The sequence below is a fragment of the Varanus komodoensis genome, unplaced genomic scaffold, assembly GCF_004798865.1.
Source record: "Varanus komodoensis strain SLA01 unplaced genomic scaffold, ASM479886v1 scaffold4, whole genome shotgun sequence".
Taxonomy (NCBI): Eukaryota; Metazoa; Chordata; class Lepidosauria; order Squamata; family Varanidae; genus Varanus; species Varanus komodoensis.
This window is the reverse complement of record NW_025335941.1, coordinates 37,695,712-37,714,471: the sequence shown is the minus strand read 5'-3', so window position 1 is coordinate 37,714,471 and position 18,760 is coordinate 37,695,712.

The following is an 18,760-nucleotide window of genomic DNA, read 5'->3' as shown; positions in this document are numbered from 1 at the left end:
ATTTCTGGAAGTACTTATACACTATCAGAAAGGCAAACTATCCCCTGCCTGTAGGCTTACAGTCTTAAAAAAGGATGCATTAAGGAAAAAGGGTTGGAAAGGACGGCAGACAATAGTCAGCAGGGCAGGTGCATTCTCCCATCTCCCCTCCATACAGCTTGCTGAAATAGCTGCTGATGCAAGTGACGGAGAAGATGCCTTCTGGAGGGAGGTTTTTCAACATGGTTCATGGATAAAGAATTTTCAATTTGTACATATTGAAGAACTTAGATGAATTTTCAATTTGTATATATTTGCATAGTTAAAATCTGCAAATGGAAATTTTAAAAGCAACAACATAGCAGTGTGGACAGAAAAAAATAATTTATGCTTACATTTCAAAAGAAGCAGATGGCCACCAAAATTTCTACTTTGTCACCTATTTGTCTCAACCTTTATATTTTGCTCCTTCTAAACCTGCAAGGTAATCTCTACCTTACCATGCATCCGTTTACTTTTTTCTTAATCTACTTCCTTAATTTTTTCAAGGAGAAAAATAGGATTTGGATTTCAAAGCTTGTTTTTCACTTTTCCCCCATTGCGCAAGTGTTTGATGTTAATTGTCTGCCATCCTGGAACTGTCCTTTGCTGATTAAGTCCAAGAGCCTTTCCTGGTTTTGTTGACCCATGAATGGGGGCCTCTCCATTGCTCACTGGAGTGCAGTAGCATTACCCCTCCTTTGTGCCCCCCTACATTTCACTTGATGGATTAATCCCACTGTATAGAAAAAAGTAGTATGAGAGGGGAAACTGAAGCCGCAGGAATTGAAGGGGGGGGGGGCAGTAGGATGGCGATCTCCAGCAAATGTTCAACCACATCTGCTTAAAATAACAATATTTATTTCAGCAGGTCAGACACACAAAGACTTATGAGAAGCCATTACTGAGATTTGCTATTTCTATCATGAGGACTTACTTGTGTTTTGTAAGGGGCTAGAATGAGATTAAACAAAACTCAGAAAAGTAGTATGCTCTTTCAATTCCCTTACTGCCCCCACACACTAATCCTCATAGATAAAGCACACCCCTGACCTTTTGTCTCTTCTTCCTCTTCCTCTTTTTATTTCTCCTGACCTTTTCCATTTCTACCATACCATAATAAATTTGGTAAACAGAAAACTTCCTATTCTGACATAGCTTTCATATGGTGTAGTGAGTGGAACAGGTGCTCCTTTTGGATTACACCTACTCCTTCTTGTGCTCTTATAACCAAATGTATATTTAATGGCCATGCTGGTTTAGGAGAATGGGAAGTACAGTTCAACACCTCTGGAGGGCACCAGGTTGGGGAAAACCATGTAAGAGCTCTTACACTCTTCTCATTGTTGTCCATGTATTGCGACTGAACATGCTGCTCTTGGTGTATACCATCACTTATAAAGGATGGCAGCTGTTATTTGCAGTACCTCCCGCTGTTTTGACATTGGTCCTGATCCTCAACATCCAATCTACTTCAGCCTCACCCTATAATCCTACCAGCCCAAGCTCATTCACTGTCATCAACCCCTTTCAGTTATGACCTGGCATTTAATCCAGCTGCCCCAGTGATGAAATGCTGCTGCTGGCCTGATAAAATGGCAAAAACAAATAGAGGCCATATAATTTATTTCACTAGATTGTTATTTTTCTTCTGTCTGTGTGACAAGCTGCAGTTACCAAAACTTTCTCTGCTACATAAACATTAAGGGAGCCTGTCTTCTTTGGATCTGGTTACCCTACCAGCAATGAACAATGCCAAACAGAATGTGGGTGATTTTGTAATTCTAACAGTTGCTCCATTGGTAGCTTAACCTATGTTGCTACTGCTGTGACCATCAAACTAATTAACTCTGCTGACCTCTGTGGTTCTATTTAGAGTAAAGTGGTTTGAGGACCATAGGTTAAATCTACTTTCTCCCTTACTTGGTAGCCAAATTAATTTCTCATGTTTAGTGAGGTGTGTAACCTCTTCCACATACTTAGCTGCAATCCCTCTCCACTCCCTGTAAATAATCAGGATATTCATGTCGCTAGCACTACCTATAGTAAAATGCATTTAATTTGCCACATAACCATGGCCCATTTTCCCAACTGTGTTTCCAATTCTGTTGGGTTAGCACTTGATCCTCAATTAACTGCTGCAAAGAAAAATACCTGTTTCCTCTTTATCTTTATTTAAAAACAAAAACAGAACAACCCCCATACCTTTCTAGTTTGCATGGATGAGGAATTATTTTCTCCAGCAGGCTTCATAAGGGGCTCCACAATTTGCATCAAGGGTTGGAACCACTAGAAAGATGTACACATTTTCTGTTTTGTATTTAAGTTTCAGTCAGAACTAAAAAGAGGGGGAGATTTTTTTTTTTTAAACAGCAACTCTATGGAGATTTCTCTTTTTCCCTCTCTTCCCACTTCCAGTAACTCTCTCTTCTTGGCCTTAGGGCATGTCTGTTGCTGTTGGCATTGCAGGGCCTTCTTCTTGTCCAATAATTCAGTCAGAGTTGCTGTTGTTTCAGGGCCAACTGGCTCTCTAAAGCAGAGAGCGAGAGAGAGAGAGAGCGAGAGAGCGCTTCAGAGTGAATTGGCAGGCAGTGTTTCCAAACACTCTAAGAGAGTGAAAATTCTGGCTCTGCAGATTGTCTGCAGACTAACCTAAGCTGCCTCTGCAGTGGATACTTCACCAAGCAACTATAAAAAGAACATTTTTGTCTTTAGATAGAGATGGTACTCAAGGGGCAGTGGAACAGAATAGTGTAGGTGGGACATCAAATAATTTTGGATTCTTTTTAAGCTACTGCTATGTTCTCAAGAGGTTCTACTTAGAGTTGTCTTGTAAAATTTTGCTTGGCTCAGTGCTTACTTTCATAGACTAGTTTAAACCAGTAAATTTGGAAACAGTCATAAATGCCTTTTTCTTGATCTCAGAAGTTAATCCAGGCTGCCTGTATTCACTTGTTAGTCTCTGACAAGGTGTGTGCATATGGGACTGTATGTATCTTGCTTAATGATCATCCAAAAATTCTCCAAGTGGCAGAAATCACAGGGCAACACAGAGAAAATAGGATGAGTATGATATCCCATTTATAACCTATTCCAACCTACAAGTATCATCTTCTGATATTATCTCTTGTTTCATTTTGGACTATTTCATCATAGGGTTTTCAAGATAAGAAATCTTTAGACATGGTTTATTATGGCAGTCTTCTGTATAGTACTAACCTGAATTAGCTTGGGCATACTGTCATTGTCTATGAAAGATCCTCTGCCAATGTTACCTTCAGTTAGTGGTGCTTCCTAGTAAGGGACCTTCAAGAGCTTCTCCCCAATCCCCATCACCATGACTGATATCTATTCTATTTGCTGATCACTCCCAAAGGTGATAGATGCACCTTAGTCTGGTGTCTCAGCTTTGACCATTGTCCCTTGCTAAGAAACCAGATTGGTTTCTTGGCAGCATTGCTCTTGTCTTCTCTGACACTCTCAAACCTCCTCACCATGGTAAGGTGTGCTTCTAAGAGAGGAAAATGTAATAATCACTATATAATTATTACATTTTGATTCATGGGATGGACACCCAGATTAACGTGCATTATATGCACATCCATTTCAAGAGGTACAGGTAACATAGATTTTCATCCCAACCTGTATGTTTCCCCTGCATGCACTGTGGGCTGGATATTCATATGCAGCAGAATGAGACACCAGAGAACTGAGAGGATAGATAGGATTGTGTCACTTTGGGCTACAAGTGATATATTCAATGTTTGGATGCATCTCCCATGTAAAAATCAAAACAAAAATCACTATTTCCAAATAGGGAGTAGATATTGGGAGAACACAGAGTCATAGAATTAAAGTAGAGTTGGGAGGGGCCCAGAAGGCCATTGGGTCCAATCCTCTGCTGTTGCAGGACACCAGTTTACACCATCCCACTCAGATGGGTGTCCAGTTTCTCTCTGAATATCTCTAGTGTGGGAGAGCCCACCACCTCTCTAGGCAACTGGTTCCACTGTCATATTGCTCTGACAATTAGGAAACATTTCCTGATATCTAGCCTGAATCTCATTTGTCACAACTTGAGCTGATTATTCTGTGTCCGACACTCTGGTATCAGCAAAAAGAGATCTTGTCCATCTCCTTTGTAACAGTCCTTTAGGTACTTATAAAGTGATATAATCTCAGAAATACTTTCTCTTTTACAAAAAACAAAAACCCGGCTGCATTTTTTCTTTTTCTTTTCTAATAATATTTCAAATCCTCATGCTCTGGCTTAAATTGGAACATCTTGCTACAAAGAAAACACATCCTATTAATGATTTGGTTAACAAGTCATTCTTATTGCTCACAAAATATTTGTTCCGGAGCAGGTGTTTTCAAAGACAAAATGAAAGAACATCCCTAGCTGTTGCTTTTCTTTTACAAGAGAGACTGGAAAAACATCAGTGTTGCAAGAACTATGCCTGCTGCTGAAAGTTAATGCTCTAATTTATTTAAAGAAACAAAACCCTTGACTTTGAAAATCTCAGAAGAAAGCATTTCACTTTCCTTTCAACAATACTCCATGTGTGCTTGTTGGGAAAGAAGAATACAAGAAGAGGCAAGAGAAAGTGTGTGAAAAGGGTTTAATTAAAGAGGAAAAGTTTTTCCCCTCCCCATTTACCCAGTTTCTTATCATGTGCTTGCTTCCAGGGAGCATACCACAGAGCAGTCTCTTCCTCTTCCTCTGCCAAAGTTGTAAAATAGCAGGTTTTCTGTTATTGCTGAACTGTGGAGGTCTGGAGCCCTGTGAAGTGCACAGGGCAGCCTAATTAGCCCCATCCTTAATGAGCACTCTGGAGTCAGTAGTAGGCTTTTTAAATAGAAGTGTGTGTGAGTCCAGGGGAGAACCCTGGCTCAATGTGTATAAAAACCAGATACTGGAACACTTGTCCCTCATCCTCTCAACCATTTTCCATCCTCTGTACAAACCTACCACAGTTTTGGACCTAAGTCAGGACTGTCAGAACTACATTTCAAAACAAAAGGCTATTGAAAAACGGTCGAGTCCGTTTTTGAGAGCTGTTGTGTGGCTCTTTATAGTCTTTATGGAACATCTGTCACACTTAGAACTAAAGCTTTTTTTTAATTTAAACTGATTACACTTACTTAAGAGTGTATTTCATACACTTAGTTACTTAAGAATGTATTTCATGGGGAAATATATTTTAGCATTTCATTGATTTTACTGTGTGAAGATATATTTACATGTGTTTTGATAACTTTGCCTTCCCATAATTGTCGGGCTCTTTTTCACATCATTGCTTCCATGCATATATCATTCAGTGTTTCTATGCAGAGCAGGTGAGCCTGTAGAAATTACATTATAATGTAAAAGGTGTAGGTAGCTTTACCAAACCACTAGAATGGGGTTTGGAGTTTTTTGTTTTGCCACTCTTTATCCTTTACCAGTAATTTGAACTCTAGGTATTTGCATGTACACTTTCCATGACATGTGTGGCAATAAACAACCTGCTGTTAAAGGCAGAGATCCACGATTTTCAGTGGATCTACTGCACATATGATTAAGTCTGGATCCAACACATTCCATTGTCTGTTATAATAATCTGAATCCAGTTGAATGTCCATGTATAATTTCCCTCTCACTCCCATCTAGAGTTTTCTTTCAGTCACTCAACCTTCTTTATTAGGACAACTTCCCCTAATTTGCCATTGTAATATGCAGATTTTAGTTTGTCTCCAAGCACTTGAAATAAACAGCACTCCTCAAAAATAAATGCTGATTCTTGCCTCCCACAAAACCATGGCTTGTAAATGGGGTGCCAGCTTCAAGGATGTGTGTTTTTTCTCCCTCTTTCCTTATCTCTCTAGAGCAGGGTTGAGGAACTTGTAGCTCTCCAGTTGTTTTAGGCTACAGTTCCCTTCAATCCTAGCCAGTATAAGCCAAAACACCTGGAGAGTAATAAGTTGTCCACTCTAGTCTAGAATTAATACTCGCTCTTTTCCCTTGTTGGTATTAACCATGGTTTAAAGTTAGATATGCACAATGCTCAGTCCAGCTTATGAAGAGCCCTTGAACAAGACTTTCCCAGTGGGCCTCCCTCCTCAGTGAGTCTTTCTTCTTGCTACTGTTGTCACCAGCTCTGTTCCTCCACTTTCCCATTTCTATGCTTGCCTCCTTGGCAGGCAGAGAGACATCTGCTATTCCTACTTCTCACCACCAACTTTGCCTGGGACAGAACACAAGGAAGGGGAACAAGTGGGTTGCAGTGGTGAAGAGGAGAAGCTAATCCAGGCAACCCTTGTTAGTTGGCTCCTGCCAGGGTGGAGGCTCTTGGCAAGTGCCCAACCATAACTGCCCTTGACATGGATCCATACCAACATTAGCCATGATTAACTAAATTCTCTCAGTTGTGGTTTGCCTAGTTCTTCAAACCATAATTTCAAAATAAATTCTGGTTTGACAGAGGCAGGGTTAGTGCCAGCCACATGTAATTCTAAACCTTAATTTTGAAAAGGGAAGAAGTTCTGCATGTCCCTGAGAGTGAGTTGCAAACTATGGTTTGAAGGAGAGCAAAACTCACAAATGCATTAGATGTAAGAGATGGTTTTAGCATGGCAGAGCAGCAATCAGCAATACTTCTGCCTGGAACTACCACCTAGTAGCTTCTTTTAAATTAATTCTGTATGTTTGGCTCAGGATGCAGGTTGCAACTCAGGTGGTGGTTGTTAAGGCAACAGCAGCTTCTACCTTTGCACAAATGATTGAAATCAATGGCACTTAGGCAGACAGAAATGTGTGCCAGGCAGCAGCCTGTACCTTTGGTTGAGTGCCTAATGCAAGTTTACACAGCTTGTGAAGAGCAGCTGTATAGGAAAATAAAGCTCTGTGGTACCCTCATGTCATGTGCCAGCCCTTCTGGGCCAAGGTTTCCTATTCCTTGCCAAGGTGCTTCTCATGCCCATAAAAATTTTGCAGGTTCCTGTAGTATTAAGCAGGCCCATCCATTATAACTAGAGGGTGGGAGAGCAACAACTGTAGATTTGGGAAATCTGCTTTTATGACTGTGGCAAGACTGCCTCAAACCCTGAATGAAAAAGAGTCCTGTACTTTTGAAAGTGTCTACTTTGGCAGGATATGTTCATCTGTATCTGCATGTAATTTTCTAAGAACAATGAGGATGAGCATTTGTACACTTATGCGACAAAAATTATGTTTATTAGATGCTGTAACTGGCCATAACGTTTGTCCCACCTCCACCCCCCAGCCATGATTCTGGGATATCAGGGTTTGTTTACTAACTTTCTAACTGCTGAGGATGGAAAATAAGATGGAAAAGTGTCAACAGGCATTTTCCCCTCTAAGGTAGGCATACCCAGCCATTCTGCACATATCCTTTCATGCTTTCATTCTGCACATATCCAGATTAAACTGAACCATACAAATGCAATTGAAGAATTAAAATAGAACTACAGATCAGCAACCAAACCAATCCAAACCAAACCAGTGCAACATCAACTGAAAACCAATGTGAAACAAAACAAAACACCAGAGTTGCTAATAGCATCAGCATTTGTTCCAATAAACCCAGCAGGTTAAATTTAAATACCACTTAAATAAAGTCCAGAGGCTAAGAAAGTTTGTCCCTCATGCCCAGTTGCTCTCAGCCCTAACACAAGCTCCCCTGACCTGAGATGGAACTGCACATGCACAGTCAGGTGACACCCCTTCCTGTCCCTTGCCGCCACCACTTTGGTCCTCATCCTGATGAAGCAGCCAGCACAGTTTCCATGAAAGCCCTTCCAGGTACCATACGGCTCTCATTGAGAGCAATCTCAGTCCAAGCCAGAACACCTGGAGCAAAGCTAGAGGATAGGCCACTACTTCGGCCACCTCCTATCTTGTGGCTGCATTTACCACACTGGAAAATGGGACTTGCTGTGCTCTATGGAGAACCTGCTAGCATTGCCAGGTGGGGGCTGCTCTGGAGAGCCCCACTGGAATCACCCATCCACCCACCTTGGCAAATCCTGGCAGGAGTGGGGAGTGGAGCTGAGCAGCATAATTCCCTGCTCATCCTGCTTTACCAGAGATAGAGGCTTTGTCCTGCATCATGGCAGGGCTGTTCCTGGCTCCCTCTGTGACCAAGGAAGCTTCACCAGCTTTTTCCCACTGTCCACCTATCATTCATTCATTCATTCATTTAAAGTATTTATATGCCATCCTGTTGTGAAAGTCTCAGGATGGCTTACATAAATGAAATGCAATAAAATAAAATATAACATGAATAAAATACAATAAAATATATCATGTTATAATTAAATATAACATGAATATTAGTGGTATGGTGGGGAAGAAATTTCAGAGGAAATGGAAAGAGGGAGTCAAGTTTTCTGTTCCCCTGGGACTAAGAGTCTCTAAAAGAATATAAAGGCAACACCAGGTAGATATTTCTGGAAGGGCCATCGTACAATCAGGGAGCCATTAGTCTAATTTCCAAGAATAGGGGAGCACTGGGGGTGAGGTTTCAGTTGTTCATGATGTCTGTGCACAGGTGAAGCACTGCCTCAGGTTGGTGGAGAGACTGATCTCACTGGACTGAAGGCTCTGTGTGACTTAAGGTTCTGTGTGGCTGCAAAGATGGAAGAACATGGAATCACAGAACAGCAGAGTTTAGCATACAGTGCCAACAAAGTATTTAAAAATACTTTTTGAAAACCCACCACCTCACTGGCACAATTTTAAAGATTTGGGTGCAGGTTGTATGTGCAAATGTTATCAAAATTGATGTCCTCTTTTTTGCTGACAAAAAGTAAATGGCCATCCTATGAGACAGTTTGGAGGTGGGTTGATCTTATGAGGCCAATTTAGTGTTCCTGAAAACACCAGCTAGCCAAATCATAGCTCCTGAGCTGGGATTTAAATCAAGATTTCAAGGTCAATTTAATCATAATGGTTAGTATGTAAAAGCATATGCACATAACTGTATGTGAATAAAAGGCAATACAACTATAAAGATGAAATATTCTTTATCCTTCCCTTCCCTTCCCTCCCACCCATTCTCTAGTTCCTCCCTCCTCCAGGCCTATTCCCAACTTGGACCATTCTTGGAAATAAATGGCTCCATGCAAGCCTTCTGGCTGCCTTCCAGAAACTTATGAGCTCTGGGCTCCTGGCACAAATTGAGATTTGAGTTTCATAGGGCACTGAAATCATGGGTATCAAGGCTATAAAAACATTAGTGTCTCTAGGAAAGAGGGCTGTAAATTCTTCAGAGGTCCCACCAAGAGTGTTAAAGCTTTCTTTCTTTTCCCAGGCCTCTGTGGAAAAGGCTCTGCAATAAATTTGGGAGTTTGTGCATGTCAAAGCCAGCCTGAAGCAGTGACTTTTTGGACTAGCAAATACTACAAGCCTTAAACTGATGATTCATAGTCTAATTCCTGAACAGATTTCAATAGTATTAAAAATAAACATTGATTATTTTATGACCTCCCCACCAGCAAATGCACATGCATGCATGCATGCACACAGACACACTTTTAACAAATAGATACCACATGATGTTTTGGCTGTATCATACTCTAAAACAAAGATCCCCAAGAATAAATAATATTTGAGCAGAGAAACTTTATGCCTGTCTTCTCAGAACAAAATCCTAGTCAGTTCAGGAGGATTTATTCACTGGCAAGCAGGTATAGGATTACAAGCCTACACAGATGCCTGTGCCAAAGTAAGTCCATTTTAAAAAGTGGGGCTACTTCTGAATAAACATATATATTTTCTAAAGATCATTTTAGTTTAGAAACCTTTATACCCTAACTTATTTTCAAGGACTTCTTTAACGTAAGATGGTCTAGTCTCTTAAAAAAAAGTTCATGTGGATTTCCAGAATAAATGGGCAATTTATTAACATCATCATCATCATCATCATCATCATCAACAACAACAACAACAACAAGTAAGGTGGCAGAAATCACTCTTCTAATACAAGATGAGGCAGATCCTGAAAACCTGCCGACTGCCCCATGGCTAATGTGAGGTTCAGCCCTAGGGAGGGTAAACTTACTTTAGCACTAGAAAATGTGAAATAGTAACAGGAGTGCTTTTGTTCTGCACAGAGTATAACTTTCTCACTGCTTCACATTCACCACTTTCTCCTCATTTCCCTGAAGGAAAGTTCTGCCTACTCCATTCCCCTGAGCGCTGTTGCCCCACAGCAGGAGGAAGTGGGGCGCTGCATAACTCCTTTCTGAGTTCTGGTCCGCCTGGCTTCAAACTGTATAAACTTACATCTTGGTTGAGGAAGTTGACTGCTTACTAACTGAAGTTGGTGCTTCTCCGAGGTGTTGCAGGGAAGGACCATACATGCTCCTCAGCCTGCTCTGTGCCCTCTAAGCTAGGCTGCTGCCTCCAGGTGCGGTGGAAGAGGCTGTCCTATTGCCAGCATTGCAGAGAGATGCAGTTGTCAGACTAAACAGCTTTTGTACCTGGAATGGGAGGAGCGGCCATTTTGTCCTTTGCCCAAGCAGAAAAATATATGGGGATGGCCCTGTGCGACTGAAAGAAAGTGGCCAGTAAGCCACTTAGTGAGTTCATAGCAGAGGTGAGACTGAAACCAGGAGCCTCCTGAGTCCTGGCTCAGCCTTGTAGCCACTGTGCTATACCAGTTTTCAGGAGAGAAGATGGAAAAGCACCCAGAGCATGTACAAAACATGTTCATTATTCTTTATTCTAAGGTTAGGGAAGGCCTATGCAAATTACTGCATGCCGGGTATGGTTGCCAACTTTTCAAGTAGTCCTGTAGCTGTGCCTTTAACAGTAGTTAAATGTGCATAAATAAGCAGATGATGATTTATTTCCATGCTGTGAAAAGCCACAGTGGTATGGTAGGTTTTGCTCAGCTGTGCAAACATCAGCTGAACAAAACAGAAAATTTTCAACTGGGGACACTGTGTGCATGTGGTAATGGCGGTAGTGATGGAACTGACCCTCCTATCCAGTACCACAGTCAGACTAGATACTAACAGGGCTCTTTGACTACTGGCTAGAATAGTGAAATGTTGAGGAGGCTAGCAATGCTGTGGTTTTCCAGGCTATGAAGTATTGGGAGAGAGCCCTACACAACACCTGCCTTTCTTTGGCTTCAGTTTGAACTGCAAACTCACCACACATGTCAACAAGAAATACAACACAGCATGGAAGTTGCAGCACTCTTTTGTTCTCTTTTGCTCTCCAAAGTCTGAACTTTTCAGGGGAGTTTCAGGCTTCAGAAGAGTTTCCCAGCAGTTTTCCATTTCTCTCCACTTATGACAATCAAACCGTGCAATGGCTCTCATTGGATCTTAAACAATAACCACAACAACAAAATCCTCACTCCCACTGCATGCATTTCCTACATGTCTGGATGTGTGTGAACCAGGACACTACAGAAACAACGCCCTCTTCTGCATGCTTGACTGTTTAGTGTCAGGAGATGGTAATCTAAGCTATTGACATGTATGGCAGGTTCACACATAATAACAAGCCATGGTGGAAACTGCAGGGACATGGCTTGTCATTATGTCTGAATCCAGCATCAATAGTGAGGCTTGGCACACTTGGTCTCCAAGGAAACACACAGAGAAACAATGGCTTGTTGTACAGTTGCCAGGCTTCACCATTGCTTATTTTCATGCCTGAACACAAAAACTGCACTTCTGCATGGTTTCCATGTTTTTACCATAGGGCAGGTTCACATGTACTGAAAAGCAGCAGCAGAAACCGTGGGGGCTGGGTTTGTCATTACAGCTGAACACAGCAAGCATGGTGAAGCATAGCATTCCTGGTCTTATGGAACTACAGAGAGAAACAATTTTTTTAAGATTTCCATGCTTCACCATTGCTTGATTTTGCCCAGTTTCTATGTTTTGACTGTCATAGAGTTCTGTGACAGGAGTGGGCACAGCTGCAACAAGCGGGCACTCCTGCCTGAACTTGGTGCTGGCCAAATATGCCTGGCAACTTCTGAGTTGCAGGCAGCAGTGTGGGGATTGGCTGCTCCAGGCTCACCTTCTTTGCCAGCATGTGGCTTTTCGATGCCCAACTGTGGATCTTGCCTCCAGCAGCAGCAACCATGGAGACAGCTGTGTTGGTGCTCTGGTTTGGTCACTGCACTTTCCTGGAGTGGTGCTTGGAAAATGTGGTGCGTCTGTGCTACTCTGGGAGCCAGAGGTCTCCTCTTGTGAAGGCTGCCTATGTGCAGCCATTGCCATCAGGGTGATTGCCCTGAAAAGGCCATATCCCCTGCCTTGTCTCCTGTCTTCCTCAGGTTGATCAAAAAGCCCCATGTCTTCCACTCCAACTACAGCTGCAGGACACATTCCCAAGAGCCAACCAGAGAACTTTCTCAGACAGATGCTCCTTGGGAAAGGCTTCCTGGTAGGACAAGCTGCCTCCATGCCTGGTGTGGGTACCTGTAGTAATGCCCTCCATGAGCCAGGCTTCAGGGGATAATGCCCTTAGTGTGCCAGGCTGCACACAGGAGGACATGGACCCATGTGCAGTGAGGGAGCAGGGAAAGATGTGAGTGTGGGCCATTGCGCTTCAGTGTTTGCACAGAACAAGGTCGCAGCAGGGAGGGTGCCTGTAGTGAACCTCCAGATCAACAGTGCTACCTGAGTGAGTAGATGGTTGCAGCATTAAAACAAAACAAAAAGGCAGCTGGCCGTGGCCAAACCTGGGGAGTGTGCCGCTCTGTGAGGGACTCAGGCAGGAATGGTGCAGCCTGGGATGGATTCCCAGCCACCATTAGGAGGAAAGATGGAGCAGTGCCTCCGAACCTGGTGCACAGGGTAAGATACCATGCTGTGCAGTCACCCCGTGGCATAGCTTCGCATTGTGTGTGAATGCACCTGTCGTGTGTGTATGTGTGAGTGATGCAGGGAGGGAAAGAGATGAAACAAAAGCTCACCCTCGCAGAAGTTCTGACTTTTAAATCCCCTTTTCTAGAGGCAGACAGCAGCAGGCACTTACTTTCCCTATGGTTCAACTGACCCCTGCCCTCTTATGCAGTCATTTCCTAGTTTATATTGTTTTAGGTATGTGGCTTTTAATATATTCATTATATTTTATTAATTCTGTTGAGCTGCCTTGTGCACTTCAGTCAAAAAAGGGACACAAACCCACTAAATAATGAAGCAAGCAAGTCATGGCAAAGGCCACACCATCTTACGTGTGTTTTATGCTTGCCTCTTGCCTGTCTATGACACATGTGGACACAGATGCAGTGTCATGAGAAAATAAGTGATCTAGTACATTAAAGTGATCTAATAAATACAAATCTACCCCAAGTTCTCTTTGTTGCTGAATCCAAGGAGCAGATATTACATAGGTAGGATTTCCACAAATGTGGCTTTCTGTTCTGCATGCGCACTAACACTGGATGCCAGTGACTTATGGACACTCCTGACCTTGGGTTGACATTGAAACAGTAGCCCAGATGTGAATCTGCCAAGAGAAAGTGGTTCTCTAATGACATGAGACCAGCTCAGACTCTGAGCATCAAGTCTCACATTTCTATTTGCTTTCTTACTTGAGAAGCTCAAGTCTTAAAAGCTAGCCCTTGAAAGCAATGCATTTCTAATCACATAAAAGTGTCTATGAGCTGAAGAGGCAATGCACACTTTAATCTTTGCATACCCCTTTCTTTCTTCAAGTATCTCTCCCCCTCCCACTTTTTCAGCTTCTCTCTCTCACACACACAAACCCACACCTCGTTTCCCTCCATCTTCTGTGGCATGGTATAATACAAGAGAGTGGGGAAGGGAATCGAAGTAGGCTGCCCCCACCCCCTCTGCTGAGCTGAGTAGACTTTGTGAGAAAGCTCCTCTCCATCTGCAGCCCAGCCCGGTGGGAGTCAATTAATTCTGAATAACCTAAACCGACAGAGGTATTTGCATTCACAACCTGACTGATGACCGTATAAAATTGATTTATGAATGGAAGTGCTTCCCCACCCCTTATCCCCGATTCAGGCCATAATTGATTATATGTGCTGCAGCGAAATTAAAGAAAAGAAAAAAATTAAAAGAAAAGAAAAAAAGGGAGGCCCCACAGGCACTGCTCTATATTCTCAAGGTTTCCTGGGATTAGCTGTTCTATTCATCACTTATCATTTTTTATTTAAAATCATGCTTCCCATCCCCACTGCTGATGGCCAGACTTAGCTTCATTCATTATTCCCAACTTTAAGGTGCTGTGTAGTGTACACTAGAAAGAAGAACCAAAGAGAAGTTATAATACAAGGATCATGCTATGTGCAACTTGACTTGTATGTAGAATAGAAATATATGCAAATATTTCCCTAGTTTTCACGTATCAACTAACTGGGCTAAACAATGCATAGCTAGCCATCGCCATTCTGGAGCAAGGGTGAACCTTACCTCCTGCATGCCCACCACATCTACAACCCATAGTTTTAACCCAGCAACAAATCATGGGTTCAGACTCTGGTTCAAAATCATTAACCCAGAGTTCTGGGTTCACATGTCATAGCAACAACATAGAAATGGGTCCCTGGGCTTTTTGCAGCCTGGAAAGAAAACAGAAGTGGTGTATGCATGGGAAACTCTCACTTGCTCCAGCATAAGATGTGAAGCAGGTAATTATTAAAGACTTGAAGGTGAAGGTAATTTTTTTTTTTTTTTGGCAAAACAGGTTCCACAGCACTGAAGCTACTTCATCCAATACTAGTTACAATACTGCTTAGTTAGTGTACCAAACCAGTATTGTTTGGAAAGAGCAATTAGTTCAAAAAAGTGGTCCGAAAAATATCAAATATACATACAGAACATGCATGAAGACAATATATAGGCAAACATGTTGTATGTTGCAGAAGTGAGCCAGAAGCTGCAGCAATGGAGGGAAAGCCCTAGTGTGCATCATCCCCTGGATTGTGGCACTTAGTCTGCATACCATGCCTTAGTTGATACGATTGAGTTATCTGAGGTGGTAAGATAGATCCCTGAAAATACAAAACTCTTTCTGACATCTAGTTTTCTACATAGAGGGAATATTTACTAACATGGAAGGGCATTCAATAACATGATCCTTACCTGCAGCCTGAAGGTTGACCAATAAGGCAGTTTCAACCACCTCCTTTCCAGTTTGTAAGAATTTGGCCATCAGCTGTGCAGCAGTCTTTCGGGGAACTTTTGTTATGGGTGGATTAAAAATACAAACAACACATTGATTATCTCTGTTCATGCATATTTGTAAAAATTCTATACCTATTCTCATAAAGTATACAGTCAACTGTATATATGTTCCTGTATCCTAGTTGCCCAACTGTTAAGTAGCATGGAAATATATGGAGTTTGGTTGCTCACTCCCATGCTGAACTCTTTGCCTATTTTTGCCACTACTTATATATAATTGGTTTGCATCAATAGAATGCCAGGTGTACTTCCGGTTCATTTTGTCAGGATAGATTTGGATATAATGAATGATCATTTGGTAAATACAGGCCTATTTTTGCTATCCTTGCAATTATGGATAAAAATGCCAGTTTGTTGTGTGACTAATTCAGAGTCTATTCTGTGGTAGTTTTGGCTCTTGAGGAAATAATCTTGCAATTCATGGGAATTAGCTGTCCCTCTTTGTAGGACATTGACAGACAAGGCACCATAACACAGGAAATGATTAGAAATTATGAAAGAGGCAGGCATATTTCCATTTTAATAAAAACACACTTCTAAGGTGTAATCTTATGTAGGTTAAGAAAAGACTGGTTAGGGCATGCTGCAAGTGGCAGACCATTTTTCTGTCCAGATTAAGATCTTACTGTGCATGAGTAAATTATCTCAAAAGATAGTCTTAATTTGAGGAATTTTCCACACACAGTTACTGGGAATAAAATGAATCTTCAGGAAATCAACATCTAGTTGAAACAGTCCACTGACATAGCTAGTATAAACAGCAAGGGAACCTGACGGGCTCTGTCTGTCACCCCTCTTCACCCCCACTGCCAGCTAATTCAGCATCTGAGTTTTGAGACCCTTTTTTAAATGCCTAGAGAAAAAGGCCTTCACATGGAGGGGATTTTCAACCAGTGCAGTCTGTAGTTAGAAAATGAAGCGCAACAGGAGTGTGAGCAGAACTCCATGTATTATAGTCTGTACTAAATCGAGGAGGGTGAGGTGAGGAAGACCTGCTGGAGATGTTTTCTTTGGATTTCACTAACTTTAAATGGAAATTCCACCTGTTTCTTTCTTAGGGGTGCCAGGGTCCCATTGTGAGATGCTAAAGACAACAGACAAGAAGTGTGCATCATGTGTTGTTTCTTGTTTCTGGGAAACTTTATTTCTCTGAAATTAATGTTGCCTCTTAGCCCTCCTCTCACCCCCAATCTCTGTAACAAAACTGGAAAGAAGGGAGTTTAAAAGACATTCTTTATTTCCCCTACAGCTGCCCTCTGAGCCCCCTCCCTCCTCCTTGCTGCAGTGCATGCTGGGTAATGCCATGTATTCTTAGACTCCCAATGGCCCCCATTACTGTCAATTAGTTACGGAATGCTACTGGGATTCATGCCTGACAGCTCTAGCAAAGCAGGAGAAATGGTCTCAGTAGGGAGTAAGGGGCCTGCCTTTTTTCTTCCACAAGAAATACCTTTCTCAGCAAGGCTTTTTAACGGCTGCCCCTGCCCCCATCTACACACATCCATACACATGTGTGTGTGCATATTGTGCTCAATTGTGAGAACTCTTGGTACAGGAGACTCCAAGAAATTAACCTACTGAAATAGAAGTACTTTAAAGCCTCACAGTTTTCTCATTTGAGGCCACCCTTGCAAGGAACTTTTGTTACAAATGCCTCCTCTTAAGCTACCTGGCTAGATAAAATTTCTCTCCTTGAACTTGCATGTTTCCCTCCACTCTACAACACACCCACCAAGGGAAAGCAGGAAAAATAATATAGGTCAACTTTTAGAGGGGATGAAGAGAAATTCCTTATACCATTGCTTATGCAGCAATACCAAACTATTGCAGATCTGCATGTGCTTTGATACTGGGGTTTTTCCTAGCAGCATCTTTCAAAGGGTATGATGATTGACCAGTAATTCCATGTGAGCATTTGCAGCAATCTTGTGAGTTTATTTTGCATACAATCAGCATCCCCCTTTATGTTATTCTGTTTAATTTTTAAATGGCAAAAAGCCTATAAGATGGCATGGTATTTCATTTAATTTGGATTTTTGTAAAAATTTTGCAGATATGGGCCCAATATCTTCTGTTGGTAGGAATTCACTGAGCTTTCCTATATAAGGAAAAGCTTCCAGCCCTATAAGTGCACTTGAAGAAATCAGATGCTTAGATTTCTTTATAATCTAAAAGATTATAGGGTTTACCCCCCACACTATTTCCTTTACTGCCATCCTCACCTCACACAAAAGCTTATATTTGTATTTTCCCTGCATGCTGCATCATCACCTATAGGTTTCATTAAGGTTCCTGTAAATCAGAGATGGACAGCTTCTAGGGACTGGGGGCATTTAAAATCATTGGGGGGTTGCTACCATTGCAACCGCTGGTGGAGGTGGAACAAGGGAGGGTAGAAACAGTTAGCTTGTCTCTGCTGTCGGTGTTCAGCCATCAAAGAAATACCAACCTTGGGTGTGTATGAGCAATTTTAACTAGGAAAATGCTGTGAGGAATAGGCTTCAACTATCAACCCCACTTACCAGCATTGTAACCTGACCCAATTTAAGGATGTATGGCTGGTGTAATTTAAAACACAGCAGTACAAGGGATGCTGGTGTCCAGTGCCATGTCTGCTTGAGGCCTAAGTACGCCTCCTGAATGGATGAAGTCAAACCCAGAGCAATAAATCATTCCTAGATGCGGCAGTCTCCTCTGAGGTCCAGTCATTCCTCCATATCTCTGCATCACTGAATGTTCTGATCACATTGTTACATACCAAGAAGGGGGATTACTTTTCCTTCTGATGGACTCCAGTGCAAACATCTCCCTCGCTGCCAATCAGGAAATTAGCTTCCTAAGAAGTCGAAATGCATCCCTGAAAAAGACACAGAATGCATTTTTGGCTGTGTATTGTCAAGAACGAAGGTGTGATGAGCCTATTCAGGTGTCCCAATTTGATGCTACCTTACCAAATGCTCTAGGGGCACTGTTGAGCTTCAGCCAGAGAACAGGGGTTTGTTACACATCTCATGGAGGGATGCTACAGAGATACCCAGTCTCAAGGGTGACTGTAAGGAAGGTGGCAGCATCAGAACAGCTAATCTTATAGAGATGGATCTTGCTCTGCACAAGGGTACCCTGGGCTCACTGGAGTCTTTAATTGTGTAATTTATTTACTTTCCTGTGGTATCAGAAGAATGCAGCAGAAGTCTTCCTGTATCGGAGTCAAGCCATTTTAGCCCCGTGTCAGTGTTTCCATCAGAAGCCAGCCATGTGCTTCCAAGAAGCTCATAAGCAGAGCATGAAGTTAACTCTCTTATGCACTTCGCTTGCATCCCAGCAATTTGTATTTAGAGCATTAAGCATCAAATAGGTAGTGGGCAATAACAGGACAGGCCTATGCTCCAGGGTTTGTTCAGTCCCATTTAAAGCTGTTTAAGAGGCAAATTAGACTTGATACTAAATGTGTTATTTGGAGTCAAGCTTTAAAAAAATACTTGTAGTCACAGGAGGAGGGATTTTCATTAGAATCACCACTGATGGGGAGCTAGGGGGTTTAACCCTTTCT